The sequence below is a fragment of the Pelophylax lessonae genome, assembly GCF_965119305.1.
Source record: "Pelophylax lessonae genome assembly, chromosome: 11".
Classification (NCBI taxonomy): Eukaryota; Metazoa; Chordata; class Amphibia; order Anura; family Ranidae; genus Pelophylax; species Pelophylax lessonae.
The window spans coordinates 84555854-84570633 of record NC_138778.1 but is presented as its reverse complement, the minus strand read 5'-3'; positions in this window follow the sequence as shown (position 1 = coordinate 84570633).

Below are 14780 nucleotides of genomic sequence, written 5' to 3'. Positions count from 1 at the left end.
AAGAGTACCTGCAGGATATACTGAATCGTGGATGGATTGCGGAGTCAAAATCTCCATACTCATCACCCATTGTGTGCGTAAGGAAGAAGGACGGTAGTTTAAGACTGTGTTGTGACTTCAGAATTGAACCAGAAGTCCATCCCTGACCGCCATCCAATCCCTAGGATCCAAGACATGCTGGACAGCCTAGGAGGAAGTTCATGGTTTTCGGTGCTAGACCAAGGGAAAGCCTACCATCAAGGATTTGTGGAAGAATCCAGTCGACCACTGACTGCATTTATCACACCTTGGGGTCTGTATGAGTGGATCAGAATACCCTTTGGCCTTAGCTCTGCACCAGCTGAATTTCAACGCAGCATGGAAACCTGTTTAATGGGACTGAGGGATGAGATATGTCTGCCGTACCTAGATGACAACCTTGTTCACAGCAGATCATTCCAAGAACATGTGGAGCATGTCAGGTTGGTACTGCAGCGATACCAACAACATGGAGTCAAGTTAACAGCAGGGAAGTGTGAACTCTTCCGAAACAAAGTCAGATTCTTGGGCAAGATCGTGTCCAAAGATGGTCATTCCGTGGATCCAGCAGACACTGCACCTGTGCTGGCATTGAAGGACAACCAGCCAAAGACTGTTGGAGAACTCAGGAAACTACTAGGATTCCTTTCCTACTATCGCCCTTACGTCCAAAACTTTTCCAGAATTGCAAAACCCCTCTATGAATTACTGTCAGCGGATACAGCACCTGCCGCATCATCAGCACCAACTAGCCAGTCCAGGAAGAAGAAGAAGTCATCACCAAAGCTAAGAGGTCAACTACCCTCTCATCAGTCGATAGTCTGGACTGACCACCACCAGGTAGTGCTGAACCGGCTTATTGATGTGTTAACTCATCCTCCAGTAATGGGCTACCCTGACTACAGCAAATCCTTTGTTCTACACTGTGATGCCTCGCAAGAAGGACTAGGAGCTGTGCTGTACCAAGAGCAAGAGGAAAAGTTAAAGGTAATTGCTTACGGGTCTAGAACTCTCACACCTGCCGAGAAGAACTATCACATGCATTCAGGAAAACTAGAGTTCCTAGCGATGAAGTGGGCCATATGTGATAGGTTCCGAGATTACCTATACTACTGTCCATCCTTTGTAGTATATACTGACAATAATCCCCTAACCTATGTCCTCACTATGGCTAAACTAAACGCAACAGGTCATCGATGGATTGCAGAATTAGCTGACTTCAATTTCACCATCAAGTATCGTCCAGGAAAAAGGAATGCGGATGCAGATGTACTTTCCCGTATGCCATTAAGTCCTGAAGCATACATGCAACAGTGTTCGCAAGAAGTTGACCCCAAAATCGTCGGATGCATAACCCAAGCACTTCAAGTAAGTCAGAAGGAAGAAATGCCTTGGCTGTGTCCAGTAACCATCGCCCATATGACATCAACAATAGATGGAACCCAAAATAAGGTAGCTCAAATACCTAAAGAGACCATTAGGACAGCCCAAAAAGAAGACTCTGTGATTGGCCCAGTGTGGAAGTACAAGAGCCAAAATCGGTTCCCATCAAAACAGGAACGACAAGGTGGACCACTTGATCTCTTCATACTAATGAAACAGTGGACCAAGCTATACCTTGATGAAGATGGAATCTTGAGACGGAAAACATCATCAGGTTCTCAACTAGTGTTGCCCAAGTTGTATCATCAATTGGTGTTGAAAGAATTACATGAAGATATGGGGCACTTAGGAGTCGAAAGGACTGTAAACCTGATCAGAGAAAGATTCTTTTGGCCACATATGCAGAGAGACGTTGAGCAATACATCAACCACCAGTGCACTTGTCTGAAAGACAAACGCCCACATAAGCCTACTAGAGCTCCATTGAACAGTATTGCCACCACTTATCCTTTTGAGCTGGTCTCCATTGACTTTCTCCATCTCGAGACTTGTAAAGGAGGTTATGAGTACATATTAGTGGTTATCGACCATTTTACCAGGTTTGCTCAAGCCTATGCAACCAAAAACAAGTCAGCAAAGACTGTTGCCGACAAGATATTTAGTGACTTTGTCTTGAAGTTTGGATTTCCTACCAGAATTCACCATGACATGGGCAAAGAATTTGAAAACCAATTGTTCTTGGCATTAGGGAAACACTGCCATATCCAGAACTCTCACACAACTCCATATCATCCAGAAGGCAATGGACAATGTGAAAGATTTAATCGTACCCTGTTGTCTATGCTTCGGACCCTGTCATCAGATTCCAAGAAAGACTGGAAAAGTTCACTTGCACAGGTCGTACATGCATACAATTGCACCAAGAGTGAAGCTACAGGGTATTCTCCATTCTTTCTACTGTTCGGAAGGTCTCCAAGATTACCCATAGATAGCATGTTTGACACTCCAGTAACAGAAAAATACAAGACTCACTCTGAGTATGTGAAAACGTGGACAGATAGGATGACTGAGGCCTACCAAGTTGCTTCAAAAGGTAGCTACTCAAGCTGCACAAAGAGGAAAAGAACACTATGACAAGAAGACTCATGGAGTTGAGCTTGCACCTGGCAGCAGAGTTCTTGTAAGAAATCTTACTGAAAGAGGAGGACCAGAAAAATTGAGATCGTTCTGGGAAGATGCCATACATGTTGTCCTTAGGAAAAAGTGTGAAGATAGTCCAGTGTACGAGGTCAAGCCAGAAATTGGAAAAGGCCGAACAAGGATTCTACACCGCAATTTGTTATTACAATGCGATTACCTACCCGTGGACAGAGATCAGAAGATACCTGACAGACCCAGTGCCAGAAAACAAGGCAAAGTTCCAAAGAATACTCAACGGTCTACACAGATATCTGAGGAAGTATCAGAAGATGAATCCAACCATGAAAAAGAGCAATGGAGATCTTTCATTCCTGTAACTCAGAGAGATTACGCAAGGAAAGACACAGAGTTGAATCCAGAAGCAGCAGAGTTCTACCCTTGTCAGTTTGAAATGAGTGAGGAAGTTACAGAAGAAAGTACAGCGGAAGTTCAAGAAGAAACTACAGAGGAAGCTACAGCGGAAGTTACAGAGGAAGCTACAGTAGAAACTACAGAGGACAAGCCTGTGGATCAACCTGAACAAACTGCATGTTCACCAGGAGATATAGAAGAAGAAAATCCTTCACCAGGAAAGCCAACAGAGACAGTTGACTGTGACGAAGGCGAGTATGAGAACACTTCGGATGCCCTTCCTCTACGAAGGATACAACCCAGCAGGAACAGGAAACAACCAAAAGTTCTGACTTATGACACTTTGGGTCAACCCAGTAGTACTGCCAGAAATGCAGCTGTACAGGCCATAGACTGTATTCATACACTACCTGTTTGCCCTAGCTGGTATTTAAGTCCAGAATGTTTTGCTGAGGACTCTAAAAACTGGTAAAAATAGTCATGAATATATTGATACGGTCTATTAATTATCACTATGTTACAGTTGTTTACTTATGTCGAAGATGTTAGGTGTTATTTTCTGTAGTTATCAAAAGGACATGTCTTGCACTCTCACTGCAGATTTTCCAGGTCAAGCAAAAATTGCTTCAAGTGATGGGACTAGGAAGTTAAGGTAAATTCGGCCGACAACAAAATGGATAGAGAGTATTAGGTGGTTATGCTGTATTGTATTAATAACGTACCATGGGTATTCCACCTTAAAAACAAAACAATGGACAGAAGTAATAAGATGTTCCCTAGTTCCCCATCACACCATCTTCTCAATAACTTACACAAACCTGTGTTGTAGAGGTTTACTAATTGGTTGGCTATATGCAACAATACCTCACCAGGTGCATGAGCGCTCTGGACCTGGTGGGAAACTGTGACATAACTGGGAGTAGATGTCGCAGGGAGGACGGTTCCTCCAGTAATTGGATTACTACTTAACCTTGGCTCCCAATGGCTATTGTGAGATGGGGCATGGAATGGTTCTAATACTAAATCTGCATATGTCGGGGACGACATATAATTTTGTGGGGGAGAGTGTAAGGGATGTCAGGTACTCCATAAAAATAACACATTTCTGTTTTATGGCATTTCTATTAATTTACCAGTAGATGGCAGCACAAAGCACAACTGCAAGCAAGGCATGGGAGGAACTAAAAGTTCGACATTTTGTTTCTGGGGGAACAGAATAGCTGTGCTGTGTCCCTCAGAATCATACCTCACTGATGTCCTTGTATTTGCAGGTAAGAGGGAGTATATTTAGGGGTATAAACAGGGCAAAGTCGATTTAATTTACATCCCTGTGATCAGTAAAGGCTCCTGTCACTACTGTGTGATTGAATAACATACTGCACAAATGTTAGTGGGTCACATGACTACAGTGTACCAAAAATGTGATTATTGTAGTGTTATGTGTTTATATCTTATATTAGATTGTATTATGAGACCACTGTGATGCAGAAGGAGTAACAACATATCAGCACATGTTTAATTGGTTATTATTTTCTATGAGGACGTTATTCCTGTATATCAGAATGTTGATATTATATATATATATAGATATGTAATAGTATGTATGAACAGAATAGCTGTGCTGTGTCCCTCAGAATCATACCTCACTGATGTCCTTGTATTTGCAGAAACTTCTCAATAAAAATAATTCTGGTTTCACCCGGTCCGATCCCTTCGCACATTGGAATTATTGACCATACTTTCAGCATATGTGCAACACATACCTCCACCATATGTAAGGGATTAGCTCTGTGGTAGGCGTGGATGAACCCTTTGGGGGTGCGTTTTCACAGAGAGATAGCCGAGCAGTGGTTGCAAACAACACTGATTTATTCATGTAATTTACTTCACACAATTGCAAGCCTCAAAACAGCCAAAATAAAATAAAACAAAATAAATCCTTGCCACTGTGGGCGGCTACCTTCTCACACACTGGAACCTATCTAATGAAGTCTGTCCCCAACCTACTGTTGGGCAGACTTGGCTGGTCATACAGCAGACTCTCAATAGTCCATGTTTTATCTCTCCACCACAGCACATGTTCATTTAAGCTGTCCCTTTGTTTTTCTCTTCACATGGCAAACATTCCTTTAGTTCTTCCACATATAAATAGTTTGTTTATTTACCTTGAGAAGTCTTCACAACTGGTTACCCTCCTTAGCGCACATCTTTTCAGGAGGTCTTCTCCCATGCTCACCAGCTTGGCGGGAGGCACACATCTGACTGTCCTCCTTCTCCCAGCCCACATGGCTTCAGGAGACAGCTTCCGGAGGCAGCCTTTGGACAAATTATAGAGGCCTTAACTTCCTCATTCCGAACAGCTGAAAGCCTTTCAACTTCCTTAGACAGTTATGGCTACCTCTGCAGCCGACACCCTATAGAAATTGGTGATTTGTCTAACCCAGGTGGAAGTGTAGCTCCTGTCTGTGACTACATTCACATATTTACCTGACTTCCTGTCACAAAGCTTAACAGGGCTATTTTGTCTCTTGACGCTGCCAAGGCCTTTAAAGGCATCAAAAAGACAAATCTTTGGGAAATACGGTGGATAAAACTTCTATACTCTGCTTTGTGAGCTTGAATGCAAATCAATGGCTCAGCTTCAGAGTTTCTTCCCCCTTTTCAGGGGCACCCTCTATCCCCGTTGCTATTCGCGTAAGCTATTGAACCACTGGCGATAGCAAACTGATACCATCATGGGGTTTAGGAGGGGAGACAGGGAAGAAAATCTATCACTATCAAGATAATTTCTAGGTTGTTAATCTTTGCATAAGCCTTAATGGTGTAGGCATATACATGGCTTGTTATGTAGGATAGACAACTACCTCGGTGTGTATGGTTTAACCATAATATTTGATTTGATAAACCTTAATGTTCTTACAGCCTTAAAGCGGAACTTTACCCATAACAAATTGATATAGAATAATGCTCTTTTGGTAGCATAATTATAAATGTGGAATGTACATTCCTTGCTAAATTAGAGTGTGCTGTAAATTGCCTCCAGCATTGCTCCGGTTTCTTCTTGCTGGAGGTTGCCATTTTGCTGAAGCCAAGAAATCCCTGAACAGCAGTAAATCATAGAGCGGAACTAAACTCATCAATTTAACAATTTCAAAACTGTCACATTTACTTGTGTCCTCAACCAAACTGTCAAATCATTAAATGGTTGGTGTCACAACTGATCACATGTGCAGTACCATGGCAGTTGCAGATGAAACAGAAGCAGCTTTCTTGGCTGTAAAGGGTGAGAGGGTTTGATTCCACTTTAAGGTCAGCAGATTGGCCTCTACAAACTCGGCAGTGCCTACAGAGAGAGAGAGCAACTGAGCATGTGCAGAACAGGGTGAGACAGTGTACTACTGTTTTTTAAACAGTATAGGCACTTATTTTTAATGTTTTACATAGCTATACTTGCAAAAGGAGTCATGCCTAAGGGGGATGCCTGAAGTCATCTAGCAGGACATCATTTTCTGACTAAAGTTCCACTTTAACATGCTATTACGATCCTCTTAGTTTTGAGTATCTTTGGTTTGTTGTTATACCTGCAAAACTTTTATTCACTTGGAGGCTGTCTTGTATCTTTGTGTGATCTACTAGTGTGCAGCTGTATTCATATTTTGTAACAAAAAAAAAACGATTTTTTGTCATACCGTAAAATCCTTTTCTCTGAAGTTCATTGATGGACACAGCTCCATATCTTTGACCCTTGGGATATGCTGTTCTCATCAGGAGTAGGACACTAGGCAGAAAAGAGTTAAGAGTTTGACTATGCCCATAGGGCGGTCCCATGGGGTATACTCCCACTTCCTGCTCTAGCTATTTAGTTTTGTAACAAGCAGTGTCAGAAGACCATAAAACCCCCACTCATTAGAGGGGCGGGTTCTGTGTCCATCAATGAACATCAGAGAAAAGGATTTTGAAGACAAAAATCCTGTTTTCGGAGGGGCGTGGCCTGACGAGGCATGTGAGCAGACGTGCTGCACGGAGATATCGCTGCGGATCCTGACAAGTATCCTGTCCTCACATACGATTTTGCCCGGAATTCCCTGCCATCAGTGCCCATCAGAGTACTGCCTTGCCTGGATTTGCTGGGGAGTGAAACCGGGCGGATGATGACCCGGGGAAGCTGGCCAAGATGGCGCCGTGCAGTCGCAGCCTCCTCAGACGCCACGAGGCCTGGAGAAGTTCTCTAAGCCCCTGAAACACAAAGAACAATCCAGAGACATGCTGTACTATACTCAAAAGCTCTCTATGCCCACTGACCCTCCCTTGCATGCCACGCAGGGCCCTGTGCTCTCCCCAAACCTTGCTGAAGGGGAGGAAGTGGGCTTGCTGGATGACACAGAGCTATTAGCCCCACAGACTGAACCTATGCCAGACATATTTGATGAACCCTTGGAGGACACTGCCCAGCGTTCACTTAATGAGATCCTTCATGCTATACACAAGTGCACTGCATCCGTGGATGACCTCAAGGAGAAATTTGGGAGCGCTGTGGGAAACAGTGTCCCTTTTACATCAAGACCTCCAGAAAATCAGGGAGCGGACCACTGCAGTTGAGGGTAGGGTGAGTGATGTGGCTGACCAACTGCCCCCCCCCCCCCCGCTTCATGTCAGGCTTCCCAACAAGCATCCCAGGCCTATGACAAAATGGACGACATTGAAAACCGCCTGAGGTGCAATAATTTGCGCATAGTGGGGCTCCCTGAGAAGGTGGATAGCAGGGACCCCAAGGCCTTTGTTGAAGAATGGCTGCAGAAGTCTTTGGCAAGGAAGCCTTTTCTCCCCTGTACACTATAGAAAGGGCACACAGGGTACCCCCCAGACCCCTTCCGCCTGGCAACCCTCCTTGCTCCATTCTGGCCAGGCTCCTGAACTATAAGGAGGTGGTGCTCCGCCTGGCCAGGAAAAGGGGGGCAATTCATTACAATGGTGCTAAAGTTTCCTTATATCCTGACTTCTCTGCAGAAGTGCAACGCAGGAGGTCAAAGTTTGTGGAAGTCAGAGGCTACACTTGTCCTATGCTATGTTATTACCGGCTAAGCTTCGGATGACTGCCAGGGGCCAAAACCATTTTTTTTAAAACTCACAGGATGAGACTGCCTGGCTAGACGTCAATGAGCAAGATCTCCGTCGCCTTGGGTGTGAGGATGGGGCAGGCTGAACCCCAAAGATGTCTGTTGCTACCACAGGACTCTTGGGCAATACGTCCCTCTCTTATAATATTCACTTGATGAGGAATTGTACTGTGCTCTGCTACTCAGCGTGTGACACCACCATCTTATCTTTATGCATACCAACCCCGCCATAAGCATTTGTTACTGGCAAGCTGGTTATTTGTGAACTTCCTGGGGTCATGGGATCCATGGCCTGAGGCTCGGTGGGCACAAAGCCTTTGCTCAACACTTGTTTTATGCTGCTCCTGGGGAGCCATGTCCGGTTGATAATGGCCATGTATCTGGAACAATTCTCCTTCAACTCCTATTTTTGCCTTAATCTGTTTACCGCGCAGTCGCGCGAGACTGACTGTTTTGCACTTTCCATGTCTTTCCAATGTGCAGCCCTCTTGAAGGGCATGTCTTGCTTCTCATACATCCGGCCTACTCCAAATGCCTGTTGTGCCCAATCTCGTTGGACGGTGGAGGGTCAGTCGGCCCTTGCTGGATTTTACCCTCCGTTTATATTTATTATTATGCAATGTCTTCCACACCAATTGTGTCCTGGAATATTCGCGGAGTGAATGACCCCTGAAACGAACTATGATGTGCGCCTGTCTGCGTAAATTCCATCCTGCTATCATTGGTCTGCAGGAAACGTATATCTTCTGGGGACCAACGTAGGACTCCTTCAGTACCCCTGGGTGGGTAGGGCGTATCATTCCACTCACTCCGCTTACTCTCGTGGGGTAAATGTCATGATACATAGGGCGTTGGCCTTTCAGGAGCTTAGTTGATGGCTTAGGTAAATTTGTATTTTTGTACTGTACACTGTATACTATGACTCTGCTGTTAGCTTTTGTGTACATCCTGCCCCCATTTTCATGGGATGTGCTGCAGTTGCTGCTGCCGTACCTGGCAAACAAACCCGACGCTCCCCTGCTGATCATGGGAGACTTTTTAAACGTCTCCCCGGCGAGTGCGGGGGCAGAAAAAAAGGGTGAATTTGAAAATGTATAATCAAGTAAAGTGCTCATTATAAATATTACTGGAAAAAAGGGAAACTTGCCCTCACCTTCAAGAGTTGTGCAAAGGATAATGCATAGTAAGATTTCTAGCTTTCATAGTAAAAAAAGTTCATGTGTAAATATTTAGGCACCTACCAAAAGTTGTCACTTGACATCAAACTTATGATAATATGGAGGAGAGGGGGCGGACCTAAGCAAGATGGTAATGCTGTGATTTTGAATAAGCTTAGGGGAAACCAGAAGAAAGACGGACTATATAAATATATTACGTTTAACCAAAATCAAACGATTTATATACTCCCCATTAGGGTTGAGCGAACCTGGACTGTATTGTTCGTGTTCGTACCGGACTTTTGGGTATTCGGTACCCGGACCCGGACATTTCACTGTATGTTCGGGTACTGTCCGTTGTTCGGTAACGTTATTTGATGTTTTGGCGCGCTTTTAACAGGTGCAAGGCAGCCAATCAGCAAGCGTTTAACTAGTGTGCCCTAGAAGCCATCACAGCCATGTCTACTAATGGCATGGCTGTGATAGGCCAGTGCAGCAAGCTGGAGTCACAAAGCGCCGCGCGTCACTCTGCTATAACTATACTAGGGACAGGTTCCTGACTGCTGCTGAGGGAGAGATAGGAGTTTACTATAGGGCGAGGCTGGAGAGATTGCTTGTAGGGAAAGCATAGGAGGAACAATCTGCTTTATCATACAGCGATCTACATTGATTTGATTTTGTGGGGTGCAGTGAACGACAGTGGCGGCCGGCACATAGGGGGCGCCGCCCCCCCCAAAAAAAAGATTAAAAAAAAAACCGCTGGTCTCTGCATTGAAAGGGGGCATGTACGCTGGTCGCTACATTGAGGGGCATGTACGCTGGTCACTACATTGAGGGGCATGTACGGTAAATGTCATGATACATAGGGCTTTGGCCTTTCAGGAGCTTAGTTGATGTCTTAGGTAAATTTGTATCTTTGTACTGTAGGCTGTATACTAGGACTCTGCTGTTAGCTTTTGTGTACATCCTGCCCCCATTTTCACGGGATGTGCTGCAGTTGCTGCTGCCGTACCTGGCAAACAAACCCGACGCTCCCCTGCTGATCATGGGAGACTTTTTAAACGTCTCCCCGGCGAGTGCAGGGGCAGAAAAAAAGGGTGAATTTGAAAATGTATAATCAAGTAAAGTGCTCATAAATATTACTGGAAAAAAGGGAAACTTGTCCTCACCTTCCAGAGTTGTGCAAAGGATAATGCATAGTAAGATTTCTAGCTTTCATAGTAAAAAAAAGTTCATGTGTAAATATTTAGGCACCTACCAAAAGTTGTCACTTGACATCAAACTTATGATAATATGGAGGAGAGGGGGCGGACCCAAGCAAGATGGTAATGCTGTGATTTTAAATAAGCTTAGGGGAAACCAGAAGAAAGACGGACTATATAAATATATTACGTTTAACCAAAATCAAACGATTTATATACTCCCCATTAGGGTTGAGCGAACCTGGACTGTATTGTTCGTACCGGACTTTTGGGTATTCGGTACCCAGACCCGGAAAATTCACTGTATGTTCGGGTACTGTCCGTTGTTCGGTAACGTTATTTGATGTTTTGGCGCGCTTTTAACAGGTGCAAGGCAGCCAATCAGCAAGCGTTTAACTAGTGTGCCCTAGAAGCCATCACAGCCATGTCTACTAATGGCATGGCTGTGATAGGCCAGTGCAGCATGTGACCCAGACTCTATATAAACTGGAGTCACAAAGCGCCGCGCGTCACTCTGCTATAACTATACTAAGGACAGGTTCCTGACTGCTGCTGAGGGAGAGATAGGAGTTTACTATAGGGCGAGGCTGGAGAGATTGCTTGTAGGGAAAGCATAGGAGGAACAATCTGCTTTATCATACAGCGATCTACATTGATTTGATTTTGTGGGGTGCAGTGAATGACAGTGGCGGCCGGCCCATAGGGGGCGCCGCCCCCCCCCCCAAAAAAAAGAAAAAAAGATTTAAAAAAAAAAACGCTGGTCTCTGCATTGAAAGGGGGCATGTACGCTGGCCGCTACATTGAGGGGCATGTACGCTGGTCGCTACATTGAGGGGCATGTACGCTGGTCGCTACATTGAGGGGCATGTACGCTGGTCGCTACATTGAGGGGCATGTACGCTGGTCGCTACATTGAGGGGCATGTACGCTGGTCACTACATTGAAAGGGGGCCTGTACGATGATCACTACATTGAAAGGGGGCCTGTACGCTGGTCACTGCATTGAAAGGGGGCCTGTACGCTGGTCACTACATTGAAAGGGGGCATGTACGCTGGTCACTGCATTGAAAGGGGGCCTGTACGCTGGTCACTACATTGAAAGGGCATGTATGCTGGTCACTACATTGAAAGGGGGCCTGTACACTGGTCACTACATTGAAAGGGGGCCTGTACGCTGGTCACTACATTGAAAGGGCATGTATGCTGGTCACTACATTGAAAGGGGGCCTGTACGCTGGTCACTACATTGAAAGGGGGCATGTACGCTGGTCACTGCATTGAAAGGGGACCTGTACACTTGTCACTGCATTGAAAGGGGGCCTGTACGCTGGTCACTACATTGAAAGGGCATGTATGCTGGTCACTACATTGAAAGGGGGCCTGTACGCTGGTCACTGCATTGAAAGGGGGCCTGTACGCTGGTCACTACATTGAAAGGGGCATGTACGCTGGTCACTACTTTGAAAGGGGACCTTTACGCTGGTCACTGCATTGAAAGGGGGCCTGTACGCTTGTCACTGCATTGAAAGGGGGCCTGTACGCTGGTCACTACATTGAAAGGGCATGTACGCTGGTCACTACATTGAAAGGGGGCCTTTACGCTGGTCACTACATTGAAAGGGGGTATGTACGCTGGTCACTGCATTGAAAGGGGGCCTGTACGCTGGTCACTACATTAAAAGGGCATGTATGCTGGTCACTACATTGAAAGGGGGCCTGTACGCTGGTTACTACATTGAAAGGGCATGTATGCTGGTCACTACATTAAAAGGGGGCCTGTACGCTGGTCACTACATTGAAAGGGGGCATGTACGCTGGTCACTGCATTGAAAGGGGACCTGTACACTTGTCACTGCATTGAAAGGGGGCCTGTACGCTGGTCACTACATTGAAAGGGCATGTATGCTGGTCACTACATTGAAAGGGGGCCTGTACGCTGGTCACTGCATTGAAAGGGGGCCTGTACGCTGGTCACTACATTGAAAGGGGCATGTATGCTGGTTACTACTTTGAAAGGGGGCCTTTACGCTGGTCACTGCATTGAAAGGGGGCATGTACGCTGGTCACTACATTGAAAGGGGGCATGTACGCTGGTCACTACATTGAAAGGGTACATGTATACTGGTCACTACATTGAAAGGGGGCCTGTACGCTGGTCACTACATTGAAAGGGTACATGTATGCTGGTCACTACATTGAAAGGGGGCCTGTACGCTTGTCACTACATTGAAAGGGGGCCTGTACGCTGGTCACTACATTGAAAGGGCATGTATGCTGATCACTACATTGAAAGGGGGCCTGTACGCTGGTCACTACATTGAAAGGGGCATGTACGCTGGTCACTACATTGAAAGGGGGCCTGTACGCTGGTCACTGCATTGAAAGGAGGCATGTACGCTGATCGCTACATTGAAAGGGTACATGTATACTAGTCACTACATTGAAAGGGGCCCTGTACGCTGGTCACTACATTGAAAGGGTACATGTATACTGGTCACTACATTGAAAGGAGGCCTGTACGCTGGTCACTACATTGAAAGGGTACATGTATGCTGGTCACTACATTGAAAGGGGGCCTGTACGCTTGTTACTGCATTGAAAGGGGGCCTGTACGCTGGTCACTACATTGAAAGGGCATGTTCGCTGGTCACTACATTAAAAGGGGGCCTTTACGCTGGTCACTACATTGAAAGGGGGCATGTACGCTGGTCACTGCATTGAAAGGGGCCTGTACGCTGGTCACTGCATTGAAAGGGGCCTGTACGCTGGTCACTACATTGAAAGGGCATGTATGCTTGTCACTACATTGAAAGGGCATGTATGCTGGTCACTACATTGAAAGGGGGCCTGTACGCTGGTCACTACATTGAAAGGGGGCATGTACGCTGGTCACTACATTGAAAGGGGACCTGTACACTTGTCACTGCATTGAAAGGGGGCCTGTACGCTGGTCACTACATTGAAAGGGGGCCTGTACGCTGGTCACTACATTGAAAGGGGGCCTGTACGCTGGTCACTACTTTGAAAGGGGCATGTATGCTGGTCACTACTTTGAAAGGGGGCCTTTACGCTGGTCACTGCATTGAAAGGGGGCATGTACGCTGGTCACTACATTGAAAGGGGGCATGTACGCTGGTCACTACATTGAAAGGGTACATGTATACTGGTCACTACATTGAAAGGGGGCCTGTACGCTGGTCACTACATTGAAAGGGTACATGTATGCTGGTCACTACATTGAAAGGGGGCCTGTACGCTTGTCACTGCATTGAAAGGGGGCCTGTACGCTGGTCACTACATTGAAAGGGCATGTATGCTGGTCACTACATTGAAAGGGGGCCTTTACGCTGGTCACTACATTGAAAGGGGGTATGTACGCTGGTCACTGCATTGAAAGGGGGCCTGTACGCTGGTCACTACATTAAAAGGGCATGTATGCTGGTCACTACATTGAAAGGGGGCCTGTACGCTGGTTACTACATTGAAAGGGCATGTATGCTGGTCACTACATTAAAAGGGGGCCTGTACGCTGGTCACTACATTGAAAGGGGGAATGTACGCTGGTCACTGCATTGAAAGGGGACCTGTACACTTGTCACTGCATTGAAAGGGGGCCTGTACGCTGGTCACTACATTGAAAGGGCATGTATGCTGGTCACTACATTGAAAGGGGGCCTGTACGCTGGTCACTGCATTGAAAGGGGGCCTGTACGCTGGTCACTACATTGAAAGGGGGCATGTACGCTGGTCACTACATTGAAAGGGTACATGTATACTGGTCACTACATTGAAAGGGGGCCTGTACGCTGGTCACTACATTGAAAGGGTACATGTATGCTGGTCACTACATTGAAAGGGGGCCTGTACGCTTGTCACTACATTGAAAGGGGGCCTGTACGCTGGTCACTACATTGAAAGGGGGCCTGTACGCTGGTCACTACATTGAAAGGGGCATGTACGCTGGTCACTACATTGAAAGGGGGCCTGTACGCTGGTCACTGCATTTAAAGGAGGCATGTACGCTGATCGCTACATTGAAAGGGGGCCTGTACGCTGGTCACTGCATTTAAAGGAGGCATGTACGCTGATCGCTACATTGAAAGGGTACATGTATACTAGTCACTACATTGAAAGGGGGCCTGTACGCTGGTCACTACATTGAAAGGGTACATGTATACTGGTCACTACATTGAAAGGGTACATGTATACTGGTCACTACATTGAAAGGAGGCCTGTATGCTGGTCACTACATTGAAAGGGTACATGTATGCTGGTCACTACATTGAAAGGGGGCCTGTAAGCTTGTCACTGCATTGAAAGGGGGCCTGTACGCTGGTCACTACATTGAAAGG